This window comes from Desmodus rotundus, chromosome 1, assembly GCF_022682495.2.
Source record: "Desmodus rotundus isolate HL8 chromosome 1, HLdesRot8A.1, whole genome shotgun sequence".
Classification (NCBI taxonomy): Eukaryota; Metazoa; Chordata; class Mammalia; order Chiroptera; family Phyllostomidae; genus Desmodus; species Desmodus rotundus.
In genome coordinates this window covers 69,734,497-69,752,486 of record NC_071387.1, presented here as the reverse complement: position 1 = coordinate 69,752,486, position 17,990 = coordinate 69,734,497, and the positions used below count along the sequence as shown (strand labels likewise).

Genomic DNA, 17,990 nt, shown 5'->3' with positions numbered 1-17,990 from the left:
ACCTCCAGTTTTTCTTAGCTCACCTGGTCGGCTGCACCTCCATTTGCATGCTCTGAAGGACTTGGGTTTATCTGACTAAAAGTTGCCACGGAGTTAAAGAGGGGAGGAGAAGAAATCTGAGGACGTTTTCAGGAGCGCTTACAAAATTGATGGTGGATCCGAAGCTGCAAATGTATTTTCTGAGACACTATGGAGCACGTGCAACAGATCTTAGTCTGAGTATCTGCAGTCAAATCACCGTAAGGAGAATGAATCTCATACAGATTTTACCCAGAAAAAAAAAAAGAAAGAAAAAGGTGTGTGAGGAGATGGGGTAGGGGGGTGGGACACAACCTAGTCTGGTCGCAAAGATTTACCGGGAAATTAGATTATTTTAAAAAATATTTAAATAAACAATTCACGTGTCGTTAAGTGTAAACAGCAACTTCAAGCTTTAGGGGAATTCTCTGAGTCTGCTCTTTTTAGTCTTTTCCCTCAAACAGGAGTTTAAAGAAAAAATGTAAAGAGAAAGTCAAGTATGGGTGTGATCCCTCTCATTGCCGCCCTTGGCACTGTCCCTAATGGAAAATGTTTGCAATATAAAGGGTGTTTTACAAAATAGTTTCGGAGGTCACCCAACCTTCAGATAAAAGGCTTTGCCCCTTTGCCAGGCAGGAGGTGGTGGGAGCCGGGAGAAGAATTGGGGGGAGGGAGCAAGGGTGAGCGGGTAGGTGTTTTAGTTGCAATTCTCGCTGGGAATTTCAAGGATTACAAACTCTGGAGTAGCTTCAGTAGACTTTTGGATGACTACCTGGGTTTGCATTTATTTTGCCCGACCACTTTGATGGCAGGCAGCCTCACCAGGGCAAGGGAGCCGACGAAGAGAGGACAGTGGAGGGTGAGCAGCGAGTTCGGGGATCTTACCCTCCTGGCGCTTTGCCACGACGGCAGGGTCCCAGCAAAAGTCAGCCTAAATCAAAGTAAACGTGTTTCTTTGGAGTAGGACAGCCTCATCCTCAAAGTCTGTGTAATGAAACGTTCCCAAGAATCGCAGTTTCCGCGTCTCCAGGGAGGGAGAGAAAACACTAGGAGGCTTTGCAAACCTTTGTTCAGTCGGCCAGTCTCTGTCCATGGTGCTAATTCTTGCCTTATTCTCTTGCCGGTTGCCACGTTCTAAACTCACGTTGCTGTCAATTTTCTCGACAACTTGTTCTGTTTTCTAAACTGTGGAAGGAAAGTTAACATATTTCTTTAAGTATGATAAATAAAATAATAATCATCAATCTATATAATATCTATATTTCTCAAACAGACATTAAACTGTCCCATTTCCAACATTATGAGCCACAGACCCCAACAAACAGTCCAAGAGACTAACACAGAGAATAATAATTTTATTCATCTGAGAAGGATATTTGTTTGGAACTATCTCTCTAAGCTTAACCTTGTGAACTCATTTAAATAGCCTCTGCTTTACTTACTTTATTTTTTAAAAGTTACAACAGTAGTTTACAGTGCCCCGTATCATAAAATGCTAAACTCACACCCCCACTAATGTAAGGGGGTTATTTATCCTAAAAGCATTGGCAACAATACCTTAAGAGTATTTCTGTGAATGACTGTTCCTTTGTAAACACACTTTGTAAAGACAATTAAATTTATACTTTTTCAGCTTTGAGAAGCATTCTTTGGGCAGTGTTCTCCACATCAAACTTTTCCTCCAAGCTCTCTGTGACCCTTTAGATCTCTCCCTTCTCTGCTGCAGTTTAAAATTATGCCAAAGACTTTGAGGATCTAACAGAGCTAACAGGACAATCGTAACTAGAATGTCTTTTAAATGCTTTTCTAATGCAAGTTATGATGCTGTGTATAATTCTTTACATAACTGTGAAGAGGGGTTGATTACAACTCTTTAATGTGGAGTGTGATATTTACCCATGGTCTTTATTAATTGCAAAATAGAATGTCAATATTCCAGGCTATGACAACATGAATTTCAAAGTGAAATTTACCCACAACATTTCTTTCAAGGTGGCTGTATTCAGTTATTTTTAAAAGTTGAAAACAATAATGTTACTTATATCTATCCATTTAAAAGTTTTTAAATTGAAAACTTTTGTTCATTGAGGAAGTAAACTAGTATTTTAAGATATCTGCAATTTCTGAAACAATTTATCTCGATTTTACCTACAGAGAAATAAACAATACATTGAAAATGACATTTTGAAAAATATTTGCTGCTCTGCCCAAACTGATAAAAGCACAGACACTGAATCCACAGAATTTAGGATTTTGCATGTGAATGGACAGGTTTGCCATTTTCCATGTAATTTTTTAAAAACTACAGAACACACATGCTAGATTTTCATCAGTCCATACCACACCCAGCTTTCCAAATCCACCCTCCCTCAATCCTTTTGGAAAATATGCCCCAGTAATCTACAAAATCTTTGTTGTGGATACAAAAATGCACCAAAAGATAAAACTAAGTATCAGTTTCCACTGAGTTAGAACACATTTATCTAAATGTAATTTAATGGTAATTTATTCAAAGTGCTAAGAGTATTGCACAAACACATGCAACTAATTCAATATTAACTTAAGAGCATGTTAACAAGGAGAAAAGACAAGTCACTTCATAGATAAGTCTGACTAAAGAGTCAGACTTTCATCCAAATTGTATTTTTCTGTATTGAGCTGGATGAAGGGATGGGTTTGAAAGAGGATAACAACAAACCCAATCTTCCAACTGTTTATTCATCCAGTGATTAAACTATTCTAGATAAGGTGCCACCTTTCTTTTCCCCTTCATTTGTCCTTCCCTGAGCTCGTTGGCTCCATTTCTTCTAACTGCTTTTCTTCTCATGAGTTTCATGCAGGTCTAGAGAATAGTTTTAAGTTGAAATCAGGAACATAAGCCTGATGCTATATAAAAAGTGGGGGCAGGGATTAGGACATGATAATTATAAGTGCTAATTATAAGATAGTACAGATTCAGGCCTTCTTTTCTAACCTCCAGTTATTATCATGCATTAGCAATACAAGTCAGATACACTGTACTTCCTCTTTGAGAGATGAACAGTTCTTCAGTTCTTTACCACTAATCATTTATCAACACTCAAAGACACTCAAGAAACTGATCTACTTCACCCCTCACTTTCCAGTTATTTTGCTTTGTGACTATCTGTCCCTCTTCCCTCCATCCCATTCAACCCTTCTGCAATCTCTTACTCTTACCTGTGATTCCTCTTTCAGGCATTCTCAAAGATAGCGACTAGTAGTAAATAAACAGGTAAAGGAATTCCTTTCAGAAAGGCTTCAGCTCCTAGATATGACATGTTACACTGCATTAAGAAACCTAAGTACTGTCTAGGAAGCTGGAGCTATCTTTCAAGACTGAAAGGCGAAGTTTGAGCTGGAAAAGAATGGAGGTCAAGTGAATATTGTCTTTACTTAACACATCAAGTTGATCCTGAGGACCACACTTTCACTTGGAGGAAGAAATAAATACCATGAATAAAACCGTCTTTCATCATCATGAATGTTATTAAAATATGGGGTTTAATAAAGTAGTCTTCATTTATAAAGCAGAAGCATTGGGAGCACTTGGTCTTCTGGTTAAACTTTCTAAATCATCAGAGAAAGAACCCAGATAAAGGCTTGAGTATCTTTACTGTCAGCAACATATGTGTGGTCCAAGAAGTGTACCGCCAGCAAATGCAGAGGAGTGCCTTGTTTCACTTTTATATACAGCTGCTCCTTTTGAGAGGCATCATACACCTCAAAGTGAAGGACCTTAGCTCAGTACCTCTTTTCCTGGACCGGATGTTTATCCTACACTTTTCTGTTCTAATATGAAGTGAAAGCTAATTCAAATCGTGCAGCTTCATTTCAAAGCATTTCTGACTTCATCCTTATCGTAAAAGGATGCTTTAAAAATTTTAGTAAACAAGAGAGCTGTAGTATGCATATCTTAAACTAGAGAAAGACATAAAATTAACACATATGTAGAAAAGCATGCGGGCAAGTAATGGATGTACCTTCATCCCTTTCACTCAGATCAAAGAGGGAGCTCTCAAAGACTCATACATACCGGACAGAGTTTAATGCTACCAAGAAACGTGGCACAGATGAGGCAGTGATGGCAAAGGAAACGAGTTTTTCGGAAGCAGAACGATTTAGGAAGAAAGGAGATCGTGCCATATCGCAAACTCTGATAGTACAGTTCCAACCCTCCCACGTTGCTCTCTCCCCATCTCTTTCTGCTCCTTGCATTTCCCTTCGCCGCCAGTGTTAAGTGTGTACCGCCCCGCACAACTTACCTTGAAACGGGACTCCATTGAGCGCTGGAGAGTGACACAAGCTCCTAACCAATCATATCAAGGGGCCTCGCCTGGGCAGCCTCAATGGAAGCGACTAGACCAATCAGGGTCCTGGAGAGATGAGCAAGTTGCGTTGTGGCTCCACTCGGCGTATACTTCCGCGCGTGCTGCCCGGGATAGGAGCCTGGCAGAGCAGCTGCACACACGGCAGTGCGGAGGCAGAGAAGGGGTTGGTGATACGGTGCTATAAATCTGTGGTCCAGTCCACCTCCCTTTCAAGACGTCCTCCCCGGTTATTTCTGTTCTCAGTTAGAGATGCAGCAGCTTACTCCTGTAGCGACCTACTAAAAAGCAACAAGGAGAAAGACATCGTCTTTTTGAAAAAACGTTCATTCGTCTCTTTTCTTTGTTCCTTCGTTTGTTTTTCTTGCCCCTTTTTGTTTAGTTGAACGGCTTTAGGAGGGTAGTCTATCCGTCTTTTTAAACTCTCTTTTTTTTTTAAGTTCCCCCTCCCCTTTAATATTTTTTTTCGCCATTTCTTTTAGCGTTGGACTTCGGGGTCGAAAGCATTTCTTTTGATTTGCTTCTTTTAAGCCGAGCACAGTTTAGGTTTCGTGCTGTCTTAAGAGAACTATCCAGCAGCTTCTTGCTCATCCTTATTGGGAGAACTGCACCGTTACTTTAAAAACACACATACACAAAAACCTTAAGGGAGAAAGGTAAGTTTCGGTTTGGTTTCTTTAAATCATTAGTTTCAGCGATGCGCTGGCAAACCCAGAAAACCTGTAAGTGAGCGGAATAGAGAATATGAAGTTAAATTGCACATGTTTGTCTCATTCAAAGCTACTGCTCTGCTCTTTAATTCTAGAGACCTAGACTTAAGAGGCGGTGGAGGCATGCTTGACATACTGAATATTTGCAAATGTCAGTGGCAGAAACTTAAGTGGTGGATGTGGCGGGGCAGGGCAGGGTACAGTGGGCGTCTAGATGTTGAGTGAGCGCCGGGATTGGGGTTGGAAGTTCCTTTCGTGGGAAGAGAGGGAAAACTTGGGTTTAGGGGGATGCATACCTCTACTTTCGCAAAGCCACCGGAGGACTGGAGAGGCTTCAGTGCCGTTAAGGATGATTAGAAGCCTGGACTTGTAGATTAGACCTGCGGAAACCCCGGACTTAATTGCATCAGCCAGATAGCGTGTGCCGGGGAGATGGGATTACCAGACGGGTTTCCGTGCAGTGCCAGGCAGCGAGTTGTAGTTGTCTGAGAAAGTACACGCCGCCGTAGGGCTGGGGCTGGGCTGCGGCCGGGGTGGGTAGAAGCTGTCAAAACTCGTCATTGCTAGGTGTGCGGGCTCTCATTCATGGGAGCCAATGACCGAGATTCAGTTTTAAAAGAAGACAGCCAATTTAGGGCCGAATTCTTAAGCCTCTGCCGGATATGAGATTCCCTTTGTTCGGAAAAGAGTAAGAAAGGTCCTTGGAGCTGTGTCTGCGGAGCGGCGGCGGCCCGGGAGCCCCGCCGAGGTGGGCGCCGGGAAGTGTATTCCGAGCCCTGTCCTTGGTCCTACGCGGCTGACTTCGCCTTCGGGGCGCGGGGGTCCCTTCGCGGCCGCTCGCGGAGCCGGCTCAGCGACGTAGCTCTCACTCCCTTCCTCCCCCCACCCCACCCCACCCCCGCCCTTGCTCGAATAGCTATTGTTAAACTGGCGCCGGGAGAAAGGTGGTTGGGGACGAGATGCTGGGAAAACACACTTCATTTTAAGTTTTGCGATATCCAAGGGTTTAGGAGAAACCAACTGGCTTTCTGCTGCGAACCAGAGAATCCGGGGTAGATGGGGAAAGGGGAAGGATGTTCGCAGGATGGGGAGGGCGGAGGGGATGGTGGTGGCAGCGAACGAGGTGCTGCCTTTGCCTGAGAGAAGTTTAAATTATTGGCACGAGGGAGTGTGGGTAAGTGTGTGCGCGAGAGCGCCGGTGTGGTGCTGGAGAGGAAGAGGATGGGGAAAAGGTACAAAGCCGCCTGGGATTGTTATTTTTCCCCTGGTCTTCACCGCACCCATCCTTCGGGTTGGAAAATGCAACGCGCGGCCAGCCTACCCCACATTTGACTCTGCCATCTCCAGGCGCTGGGGGGGCTGTTGATGTCTGGGTGGCAGTGCCCACCATGGTAGCTCCGCGGAGAATGGGACCTCGCGTGGCCATTGTTGCTTAATTTATGCCCAGCACGTTGCTACGGACCCACCTATTTCACGTCTGTAAAGAATTAACAGGAGAGCCATACAACTGTGGTAAATTGGAGGTTGGATGTGTTCCCTGTTTTCCATTTTCAAGTAGGAGTTAGCAAAACTGATGGAGAGACTGGGTATTTTCTCTCTGGTAATTACCAAGCTGGCTTTATTGTGGAGAGAGTGAGAGAAATAGTCAATCATTTAGTATTCACTCTTAACACTGCTGCCAGCGGTGAGTGTCTCTGTACTTTCTCCCTGAAATGCATGGGTTTACTCCCCTCCCCTACTCACATACACACACTCCTGTTGGTTAAGATTCTAAACCTTCAGGCCTTCCGCACTCTTTATTTATGACACTCATCCCCTGGATGTTGGGCGTGGGAGGGACATGGAGGTGGTTTATTTTTTTAGGCCTACACAGCAATCTTCAAAATACAGGCTTAGAATGGGGGGAGGGGTACAGAACAGACAATAGTAACCAAATAAATTATTTTCCTAATTGGAATCAGTTTTTAAAGGGCAGGGAAATAGTGTGCCTGTTTTGGGGAATAGAATGGTTAGAAATCTGTTTGGTCTTATAAGACTTCCTTGTTAAAATGGCTTCTTAAATGGGACATCTAAAATATTTCTCAGCATCTGAACAAATAAATCTGCAAAACACAAAAATGTTGAGTATTTAAAAGTCACCTTTAGGAGGATTCTTAAAAAATTTGCACTCTCCCTCTTAGTTATTGCTGCCATTCCTTGAGCTTGTCTTACACCTGGCACTCCTGGACTCTCCTTCCCTCGTGGGCACCCCACTTTATAAAGCTAACTTGCTGTGGAGTTCTCCATGATAATTCAACGTTACAGATAGGAGTGTTTTGGAAGATGTGTGAAACTGAAGAGAGAGCTCTCATAACTTCAAGAAGTTAGCTTTAGGATGTAGGGCATAGGACATTCTAAGAGGTTCAGGCTCGGATTGGCAAATTTGGTAGGCCCGTTTTTGCCTAACGTTTGGAAACGTGCTTCTTTCTTTCTTTCTTTCCTTCTTTGTTTCTCTCTTTCTCTCTCTCTCTCTCTCTCTCCTCTTTCTCTCCCTGTCTCTCTCCCTCCCTCTTTTTCTCTTTCCTCTCTCTTTTTAAGCAATCTTGCCTGTCTGGGATGGGAATATCATAATTAACTTTTTAGAGGAAGGTCATAGGGGCGAAGACTCTTTGAGCAGTTTTCCCAGGAGCACTACAAAGTCAATTAAGGTCATTTAATTGTAAATAGGTTTGAGATGACAACAGAAATGCTGATATAGACTCAATTAGCTATTTTTGATGTCCCCAGTCTACGTTCCCCAAATTGAAGGATGGTCTGTCTTCATTTGGTCGGTAGTTGAGCCCCCTACTTTACTATGCATGACTTGACAAGGGGGCAAATTAGCCTCCTTCCCAGCCCCCGCCCTGAGTTAGAGGAGTCCCCCGCCTTCTTCCTCAGCTCCGCCCGTCGCGTGGGGGCGGGGAGCGCTGGGCGCCCTTAGCGGACCTTGCTGCATCAAACCCGCATCATGCCCTTGAAGCTGTAACCTCGGTTGCGTTCTTGCGGCGACTCAGTCGCCCACTGCTCAGTTCCTCTTTTACCTCCTGCGTCGTTTTCAGGTAGGTATGCGAGGTGATTTTTAAAATGTATTTTTTCAGGGGAAAGGGTTAAGACAGAAGGTTTTGTGATAAAAACAAAGAATCCAAACCGCCCCACAGGACAGGTGCTGTCGTAATTAAGCGGTTGAGCAGGTGTAAGAACGTGCTTTCACCGCGTGGCTCGGGTTGGTTTTAACTCCCAGTCGTGGGGCTGAGTCTGAGGACAGGCGCAGGTTTTTCTGGGGAAAAGCGATTGACCCGGCTGTGGGGGCGGGCCAAGGCAAGGCAGCAATGGGACGCCCGCTCAGTGAAGAGTTGCCCATTTCAGAGCTCCCGTGGGGGGTGGGGGGGCGTTGGAAGGATGCAGTGAACAGCAGGTGTATAGCCAAGTGCAGGGTATCCTGTTTTGCGCATGAAGCAGATTATAGCACCACGCAAAGGCATTCGGGGCTTATTTGAACGTCAGGTTACATCTAAAGAGGCACAAATGGGCAGCAGGGGTTTAGCCGAGGGACAGGCCCCTTGGGCTATAAAGTAGTGGGAAAAAGCTTTTTAACTCTGCTCGTAATTTATGGGTATATATGTATGTATATATGTTTTTGATACATATCTATCAAAGTAACTCCCGCGAGAATCGCTCTGGCTCTCTATTAGCACCCGGAGATTCGGGGTTTACAAACTTGAACCCGAATCTGCCTTTTCTGGGTATGCAACTCTCTTCGCACTGCCAAGGGAACCCAGTTAGTGATCTTGCTGATAATCAGAAGCCAGGAGGGGTGGAGACAAACAGTCGGGGCCGGGCGTCTTCTACTAGGCACCTACGTGCGGGGCAGCAGGGCAGGGCTCGCGCCACCGAACTCAGAGCCCTGCGAACTCGCCTCCCCGCCCCGCCTCCTGGCTGCCTTCCAAGCAAGCCCCTCCTCCCCGCCTGGCTACAAACAGGGGGAACGCCGGCGCCTGGGCGTCACTGAGGCAGCTGCCAGCAGGGTGAGGAACCTGGTAGCCAGTGTGGCGCGGGTGGGGCGGGGGTTCTGCGGGGTTCCGGTCGCCTTCCCGCCACCGCAAAATTGGGGACTGGGGACAGGGACACCGCCTCCGCCGCCACCACCACCACCACCACCACCACCTCTCCGCCGAGTCGCCCAGAGTGACTCCTCCGTGGCTGTGCTGACGACCAGCAGCGTGAGCCGTAGCAGTTGCAGCTCGGAGAGTCGTAGCAGGCAAGTGCGGGGGAACCTGGGGGAGGGGGCTGGGAGAGTGGGCATCCGAGTCTGGCCCCAGGTCTGTTTAGGACGCGAGGCTCAGGGTTGTGCGTGCGCTGAGCGGAGTCAAGGCTCTGGGCGGGAATGCTGGTGGTGGCTACGGAGGCTGTGCAAAGGAAGTTCCTAGAGCTCAGCCCGTTGCGGAGAGAGTACGGAGAACTGCGCCCTAGCGAGGTGGCACCGCCCCTCCTGTGCACGAACAGGTTGGGGGCGGTGGGAGCTGGGGGAGGCCGGTTGCTCTGGGTAGGGTAGCTTGCACTGGCGTGGACGTGCCCATTACCGCGGTAGCACGAGGAGAGCTGCTCCCAGACGCAGGTGAGCGTATTGGAAGGGAAGTAGGAGGGAAGGGGGCTTTTCCAGAAAAAGGGCACAATTGTGGTGGACGGGCAACCTTGGTTTGTGGGAGGTTGTGTGCACTTCAGCCAGGTGGTATATGGTGGCCTGTCCGCTAGGTACAGCGTCTCCTCCCGCGTGGTCCTTGGAGCTCCCAGGGCGTCTCGAGACTTTGAGTGGCCAAGCAGTGTGAGGGGGTGGTATGGGACTGTGGCCGCTGGTGGCAGAGCAAAGAGGATCCTTTGGGCTTCTCTCCGTCTTTCACAATATTAGGTGAGGCTGGGCACAGCCGCGTGAGATTGCATGCTGAGGTCGCTTCCTGGTTTGCGCGCCTACTAGCGCGTTGGGCAGGAATCTTAGTGAAGCCGGGGCAAGGCAGGCTCTGGCGGCTTCGGCTGGCTCGTGGAGGTTGCAGCAGCTGCGCTTCCAGCTCCACGGGTAGCGCTGGCCAGCTGCGGCCCGTGCACCTACGTGTGTGCCTGCACTGGTGACATTGCTGGAGTCCCTCGAGGACCAGCCATCGGTTCACCGCAGGTGCTCCTCCAGTGGTCGTGATAGTGACCAGCAAACAGCCTTTCCAAGGCGTTTCCCTAAAAGCCTACTAGCTATCCTAGAGGGCTGGAGCTGGAAACCTCCATGTGAGCTAAGAGTTGTAGTTGTCCAGATGGTCATTTAAAATAACATTTTAAAAGATTATGTTTATGATGAAATTTTCATCTTTTCTGAAAATATGAGGAAAGGAGGATTGGTTACCGGCTGTTTATCTCCCTTACTCCCTCCCCAAAGAATGGTGCTTAACAATGCTGGATGAAATACCTCCGACAAGGACAAAGAGCTTTTTTAAAACTTAAGTTTTTGGTGGACCTACCAATGATGATAATTCTGTCTTTTTAAAAATGCAGTTCAGCCCTTAAACTTACAGCAAAGAGTCCATTTAAAATTACTCGAATGCCAGTCGGGATGTTCCCCATGGCCTTCCGTAAAATCAGTTTGTTCGAAATACTGCTTAGTTGCCCTTGAAGAGAATTTTCTCAAGAATCATTTTCCCAGAGTCATTTGAATTTTTTATTGTGCTATGGTATCTCTCTCTCGCAGAAGCCAACCTGAAGTCTCCATTTTGGTGAGCGGCTAGAAAAGCTTCTCTAGATCTACTTTCTCATCTGGACCTTTGGGTCTAGAAATGGTGACTGTTTTGTTGGATGGACTGGAGTGTCACTGCATTTGTTTTGGATCTATTCTTTATAAGAGGTAGAAATGTTGATTTAACACTGCTCAGGGTGTGTGTGTGTGTGTGTGAGAGAGAGAGAGAGAGAGAGAGAGAGAGAGAGAGAGGAAGGTGCATACCAAGAGAAAGTGCCTATGGAAATGGGAGAGGGGAGGGGTAGAGGAGGCAAGAAAAAACATTTGGAAGATAATGGCTGGGGTGGGGTAGGAGAAATTAGATTATAAAGGAACACATTACATCCAATTTTCTAGGATTCCTCTGCTTTTTTCCTTTTCCTTTTTGAGAGAGTATTTTTGTGTTTGTGTGATCAATACTGGTCCTTTATACCCTATTTGGGTAACTTTGTGGTGCAACCTTTCAGGGAATGAGGTTTTTAGTTTCTCCTTCAAAGACACAGCCTTAGGCATTTAAGGGCCCGCCCCCTCACTCCCGGTCTTTAGGTGTTTCTTCCCCTGTGTGGTGTTTGCTCTCAGCAGTCATGTCAGGTCAGCTGTTTCTAAGATGCACACACTACTCATGGTGCAAGAGAATTTGAGTTTTTCCAAAATCCTTCTCCAATAGAACAGGTACCCCAAACTGGTCAGTGTCAGCCAGGCACATCCACTACTTACTAAGGAACCTCATTTTGTTTTTCCCCCTAGGCTCAGCATGCGTTACTAGAGTTTCTTTTCTAGTTTCGGGTTTTTAGTTGGTTTGGGCTGGGTAATGCTTCTTCATCAGAGACTCAAGTTCCTTCTCTGTCTGAAGACCCAGCTTCCAGTAGGTTATGAAGAACAAGGTTCTAAGTGGCATTTCTACCACCCCATTCGTTAGTCTAGTCTTTTGGGCCTTTGTATAGAGGCAGATGTTCCTGGCTGAATCCTTGTTACCACTTCCAGCCATTCTAGCCTTCAGTGCTTTTCTCGCTAACATGATCATGATTTCAAAAAATACTGCCCTCTCCACCTCTCTTTTTCTTCTCTTCTAGAAGCAAGTCCCCAGTTCTCTTTACGGACACAACAGAGCGATCCAGGAGAATATCCTGATTTCTAAGCTGGGATCAACCTTTCCTCATTCTGATGGAAAATTTAAAAACAAAACAAAACAAAAAAAACCTGTGACACTTTTCCGCTGTTAGGATGGCACACGAGCACCGCAGTGGCAAATTACCATGCTTCATGTTTTTTCCCCCAAAGGACTGGATTCTCCGAAATAGCATCTTACCAAGACTGACTTTACCATTCACTATTTTGATCTCTTGGTCGGGTCAGTTTTTTTGCTCTCATTTGAAGTCATATTAAATCCACTACATCATCACATCGTTACTGCCACCTTTGTCACCAGTAACACTGATTTGTAAGTAAGGGAGGCTGCAGACCTGCAGTATGTAGCATGGTCAGGTTATTTTTTTGATAGCATCGCGGGGCTGAATGGTGTGCCACCCTATAGAACACCTGCCATTGTTGTCTACGCCAGCTCTAAATCTTTGGATAGTCAGCTGGACAGGCTAATAATCATACTAAATCAATATTAGGAGTGTGTGTGTGTGTGTGTGTGTTATAGCATGGGTACTTGGTTGGAAGCAGGGTCACTTTAGGGCATGGGACCTGTAACTGCCCCCTCACCGCCAACCCCGCCCCCCCCCCCCCCCCCCCCCCCCCGCCCTCTTTGAATTTCTTAACTCTTTGGACAGGAAGACCTGTACTTTGATTTTGCTTATCCTCAGAGGCCTTTTTGCTTGTTAATACTCAGCTGCCAGTATTGTTGCTCTATACTAATACATTAAAACAGTTTGAAATTGAAGGCTTTATGCACTGGTGATGCCACACCCAACTCCGGAATTAATACAGTGGAGGACATTAGATGCATAGAATGTTCCCTTGCTTTCTCCCATTTCATTTTGCAAATGTGGAATTCTTCACTGGTTCTGGTTACTCAGAGAACCCACACGTTGTGTACTTTAATGCCAAACTCATCATTTTATACGTTGCTCATTGGGAAGAACATTTATCGTCTGTGTGTTTCAGAATACTGGTGTTTGCAGCGCTAGTCGCTTTTTCTTTCCTGAATTCAAGCAGTATAAATTTGCTAAGTAGGAAGGCACTTAAGCTTGAAAAGCAGTATTTTGTTTTAAGGCTTTTGTGTGTTAACAGATGCATGTCTTATTATGCTTTAAATAGGATTGGTGACTTTTAGAATCTCAACTAAAAATAGGAACTAGTATAGTACAATTTTATAGAGGTTTTATGGAATATTTAGGGAGTATTTCACTGATAAGAAATAAACAAATTTGGCTTTTAGCAGGCGTGATGTATACCATAACTTTAATTTTAGCAAGGTCAGAGGAGAACTATTTTTTAAGGGAAGATAACTTTTTATACTTTTAGCCTTGTAACTATTGTGTAAAACAAAACTAAAGGTAACTCTTCTGTGAGAAACAATGTGCTAGGCGCCTTCCTATATAGGCATCTTCTCCTTTAATGCCAATGTTAAATTTTTAGAGATTGGTCTATATGAAAATACCTGTTTTCCATAAAGGTGTTATTTATTTTCTCAGAGCTTTTGGGTTAGATTTTGCATCCGTTTCATGCAGAGAAGGATAGGTAATTTGGGAAGGAGTGGAATAGGTAAAATAACCAGGAAGATCATAGGACTAGGTTGCATGGGATTAAAACCAAACCAGTTTGAAGGTTGTCTCATTAATTGTAAGTAACCATGTTTTCTTTTTTAAAACTTGTACTTTCCTTGTTCTTGTCTGTGTTACTGACTTCCCTTAAGTCAGTTTCAGACAAAATGAATAGCAAATAAGGTTTAACAGGCAAGACCCCCTTTCCCACTTTCAGGGTGAAGTCACTTTCAGAAGTTCTTTATTTAAAAAAAAAAGGATAATTTTCTCAATAAACTTATTTATCGTGAGACGGTTATAGTAAAATGATATGTTAAAAAAAACATGTTGAAGGTTTTGCTGTAGATCAGATAAATTTTGAACTCCTAGGTTGAGATTTCTTTATATATATCTCTTATTTAATCTAACAGTGATTGATTCATATGAGACTTTACCTCTTGATTTTAAAAAGTCTGTTTCATAAAAACAAAGTTTGTATTTTACTCGACTAGCTTTTCTTTTCCAGCAGAATTTGTGTTGTTGTGAGCTGTCCATCAATGGAGATTATTTCAGTATCTTTAAAACTATATTAATGGAATTGAAAAGAGTTTCTCTTTTCATAAATATCAAACCAATTAGCTTCTTCCAGGGTGAGATTTTACTTCATTTTGCTCTTACAGTTAGCAGTGGCCAAACTCATTTCAAGCTTCAGTCGACATTTTCTTACTAATTTTATCTCCTTATGAGACTGGGGGCACTGGTTGTTTTAGAATTCTTAGCTTTCCTGTATTTCTAATTATGGAGTTACTGTAAAATTGAGATTTCTTGTTAATATTGAGGAGCTCTGAGTCCCTTTGAGCATCTGGAGAAAGCTGTGGACCCTCTCTCCCTAGGGAAATGCACATACACGGAAATTTTCTTTCAGTGGTTACCGTCTCGCCCTCTGGAATAGAGAGTGTTAAAATGAGGTTTCATTTGAGAAATAAGACTTTGAAAATTGGAATCACCTTCCTACAGTGGTGACAGCAGGGTGAAGTCACTCAGGTTAGCTCTCGTCTGCTGGAAGTATTAGTGATGTGGTCCTTTAGTGTTGATCCACAACAGACTCTGAGCTTCCTTGTCCCTCACAGGTTTTTAAAAAACCTATTCTGATTTTGTAAACAAATATTACACATGTAAGGTCTTCTTGAGAGTACAATGCTGCCAGTTCAGCTGTTGAATTGTCTTGCCTCAGTAGGTTTTGTCACTTAGGCTGAAATTCTTAATTTAGCAGAGCCAGATACTGGGCTGGGAGTCTGAAGTTTCCGTTGTCTGATTTCAGCGCAGTTACCTGTGTTCTTGGATTCTTAACCTTTCTTTCAGTGCGAAACGGCACCCTCCACGTCTCAAGGACGGGTGAAGATGAGCATATGTTGAGATGTTTGGCAGTGAAATGACAAGTTTGCTGAATTGGGAGGTGGTAATAGGTGGTCCAGATTGAAAGGATTTATATATTTGGCCTTCAATGTGTTTTATGAACTGTCGTTTTTAGTAATTCTTTATTATGTATCATCATATAATTTATATTTCTGCCAGGGGGAAGAGGAAATTCCCAAACTGCAGGGAGGTGTTGGGAGAATCGTGACTCTGAACATTTCAGTATAGAAATAGTTATAAATATTGGTGTATTTGTGATGATGGAATTTGGAATAGAAGTTTAAAATGCATTTTTTTTCTTGAAAATATAAATAATGCTAAAAACACATATGAAATTATGAGAATTTAGCCACCTAACACTCCGGGAATGTAAATATCTTAATTTAAATTTTTCATCTTTTTTCAATGAGAAATTAAATTTTTAAAGTGAAGTGTTTACATTAATCAGTCTGTATCTTCCTGATTTGAATTTTGTTTACTCTCTTATTACGGATTTATTCCTATAGATCACAATAGGGCGTTCACACAGCAATACATTATTTTTCCTGCTTGCTTCAGTACCTTCTAACCACCCCAAGTGGAAAGTCATTGATGGATGCCCTGTCAAGTAAGTTATTGGAAATTGCTCACTTGTTTAGTTTTTAAAGGATGTTTAATTTAACGCCTTTTTGTTCTTTAGGCATCGCTTATGCATATCAGAAGGACAAGAGGTATTTCTCAAAGGAAATAAATCACAGTATATTTGAAAATAAATTTAGTGAGTTTGGTAAGGTGGAGGGAATATTCTTGGAACTGATTGTACTTGATCTTGAGTTTCCTTGTCTGAGTTACTTTTCAAACCTGAGATTTTCGTATTTCACTGATGACTGCTTTTCTGTTGGAGGTATCTCTGGTGACGTGAGCATCACCCATGTTTATTGAAAAGCTATCCAGAGCATTCTAAATATTCAAAGTTTATTATAATGTGAGGAAGTTTTTATAACCTATTCCCAGGTAAGGCCTATTTCTGTATGAGTCTACTTACCCCAGGTGCTACTTACTGGTTGCTGCTTTACTTTGTTCAGACCCTTGGGATCCTTTCTGGCCTGTGACTGTGAATGACTCATGGACTTTTTCCAAATATCAGGTCATAGGTGTTTAGACTTTCAGCTTTTCCCTGCCATTGCCTCTGCAAGAAACTCAAACTACCCACAGCCTCCTGTCTTCCCTGTGCCAGCCCTCTGTCCTGTAGTCACCTGTCTGTACTTCTGAGCACGGTGCTAGTTCCACTTCTACCCTGGCAATTCTGGGTCATCTGCAGCCTCCTCAATGTTCCTTTATTTTCTTACTCAGCTTGCACTTTTGCACTGGCTCTTAAGCATTGTGTTACATTTTGCTCACTGAGGAATACAGCGTCCTTAGCTGCGGGTTTGTTTTCTGAGGTTTTGGTTACCTGTGGTCTGAAGACATGAAATGGAAAATTCCAGAAATAAACAGTTCATATGTTTAAGTTGCACGCTGTTGTGAGTAGCATGATGACATCTCACGCCATCCCGCTTCAAATGTCAATCATCCCTTTGCCCAGTGTCTCATGCTGTATATATGCTCTGCCCCTTCGTGAGTAGCAGTCTGGTTATTGGATCTGTGGTGGTAGTATCGCAGTCCTTGTGTTCAGGTAGTCCTTATTTTACTTAATAACGGCCCCCAGATGCAAGAGTAGTGATGGCGGCAATTGGGACATGTCAGAGAGAATTCATAAACTGCTACCTTCCAGTGAAAAGATGAAAATTCTCAACTTAATAAGGCATTTCATTGTCTCTCATCATCATTAGAATGGCGAGTACAGTACAAAAAGGTGGAAGTGTAAGAGACCGCATTCATATAACTTTTATTACAGTATATTGTTACAATTGTTCTATACATGTGTGTAGGAAAAACGGTATTTACAGGGTCCTGTAATGTGCATGGTTTCAGGCATCCACTGGGGGTTCTTAGAATGTCCCCCTGTGTATAAAGGGGACTGCTATGTTTTCTGTGACCAAGTTAACTGCTGCTCTTAGAGGACGGAGGGGAGAAACACATAAATGGACAAATAGTTTTTATCATAGATCCAAAATAGTGGCCCATGGGCTGCATCTTGTTTGTAGCTGTTTTATTTGGTCTCAACTGTATTTTTTAAACAGTAGTGTATTGCGGATTTAGGTGTAGGGAAATACCTGTGAAGATCCAGAGCCATATTTTATGTCTCTTCAAAAGTTGGAGGGGAGGAGCAACACTGAGCCCGTCTTCATCAACTGCTGTATTTATACCGAGCGTGGTTTGTTTGCCTTCAGAATAAATTACTGCCTGACCTTTGCGGGTATTTGAGTTTGTGACTCTCATGTTGTTCTTCCGAAAGTCATGAGAATTAAAAAGTTTGCTGAAATTTAAAGACAGAGATGGTCCTTTTAAGATATATTCTTTGGCTTTTCTTTATGTTTGCAAATGTTTAAGTAATGTTAGGTTGCCCCTTAAAAACTTACATCTTGTAGTCTCCTATACTTCAGGTAGAGAAGTCTTGTCTTGGACCTCTCCTTCCTTATCGCCTGGTTGCAAGACAGTTTCTCCTTTCTGTAGGAGATGTGTTTCTATCAGTTTATCTTATTTTTCCCCATCCTCAGGGATGTCAGACCTGTCCCCATTGGGAGCAGGGATTTCTTCCTGCCGGTTGCTTGCTTGTATTTGTTGAGATGCTTTGGGGTCAGCAGAAATTGCTTGGTGCTGTGAAAACTAACAGGATGTCATTAGCTGTTTGAAAGAGGCCGGTGGCCCACATGCTACCCTCATTGCTGATAGTGTCAGCTTAGAAAAGACATTCTCCCTTCAGGTTGCTGTTAAAAAAAAAAAAAGCTGATATGAGAGGTTACCAGGTGTGAGGTTTATATGTGTTGTTTCTCCCTCCTCTCCCCGCTATTTTTTTCAGTCTTCAGCCCTTCTCTACTCTCCAGAAACAGCAGGGCACCTTCAGCACAGCTTTCTCCCACCTGTGCAGTAGAGCGAGCTGGTGCGCCAGAAGTAGAAA

General features: G+C 43.8%; 1 protein-coding gene across 16 annotated transcripts in view; it reads left to right on the top strand.

Moving 5' to 3' along the window:
- ELAVL2 (ELAV like RNA binding protein 2) overlaps positions 1–17,990 on the top strand; it is a 151,687-nt gene that overhangs the window by 19,297 nt on the left and 114,400 nt on the right. For 10 of the 16 annotated variants that reach the window (XM_071221626.1, XM_071221624.1, XM_071221627.1 and 7 more), the window contains exon 1: positions 4,503–5,020. The exons of 4 other annotated variants lie outside the window; for them this stretch is intronic. The gene's annotated coding sequence lies outside the window, so the exon portion shown is untranslated. Of the gene's footprint in view, positions 1–4,502; positions 5,021–9,645; positions 9,708–12,216; positions 12,286–17,990 lie in introns of those variants that run through there. 2 more of the 16 variants (XM_053924935.2, XM_053924930.2) reach the window with 2 other exon arrangements.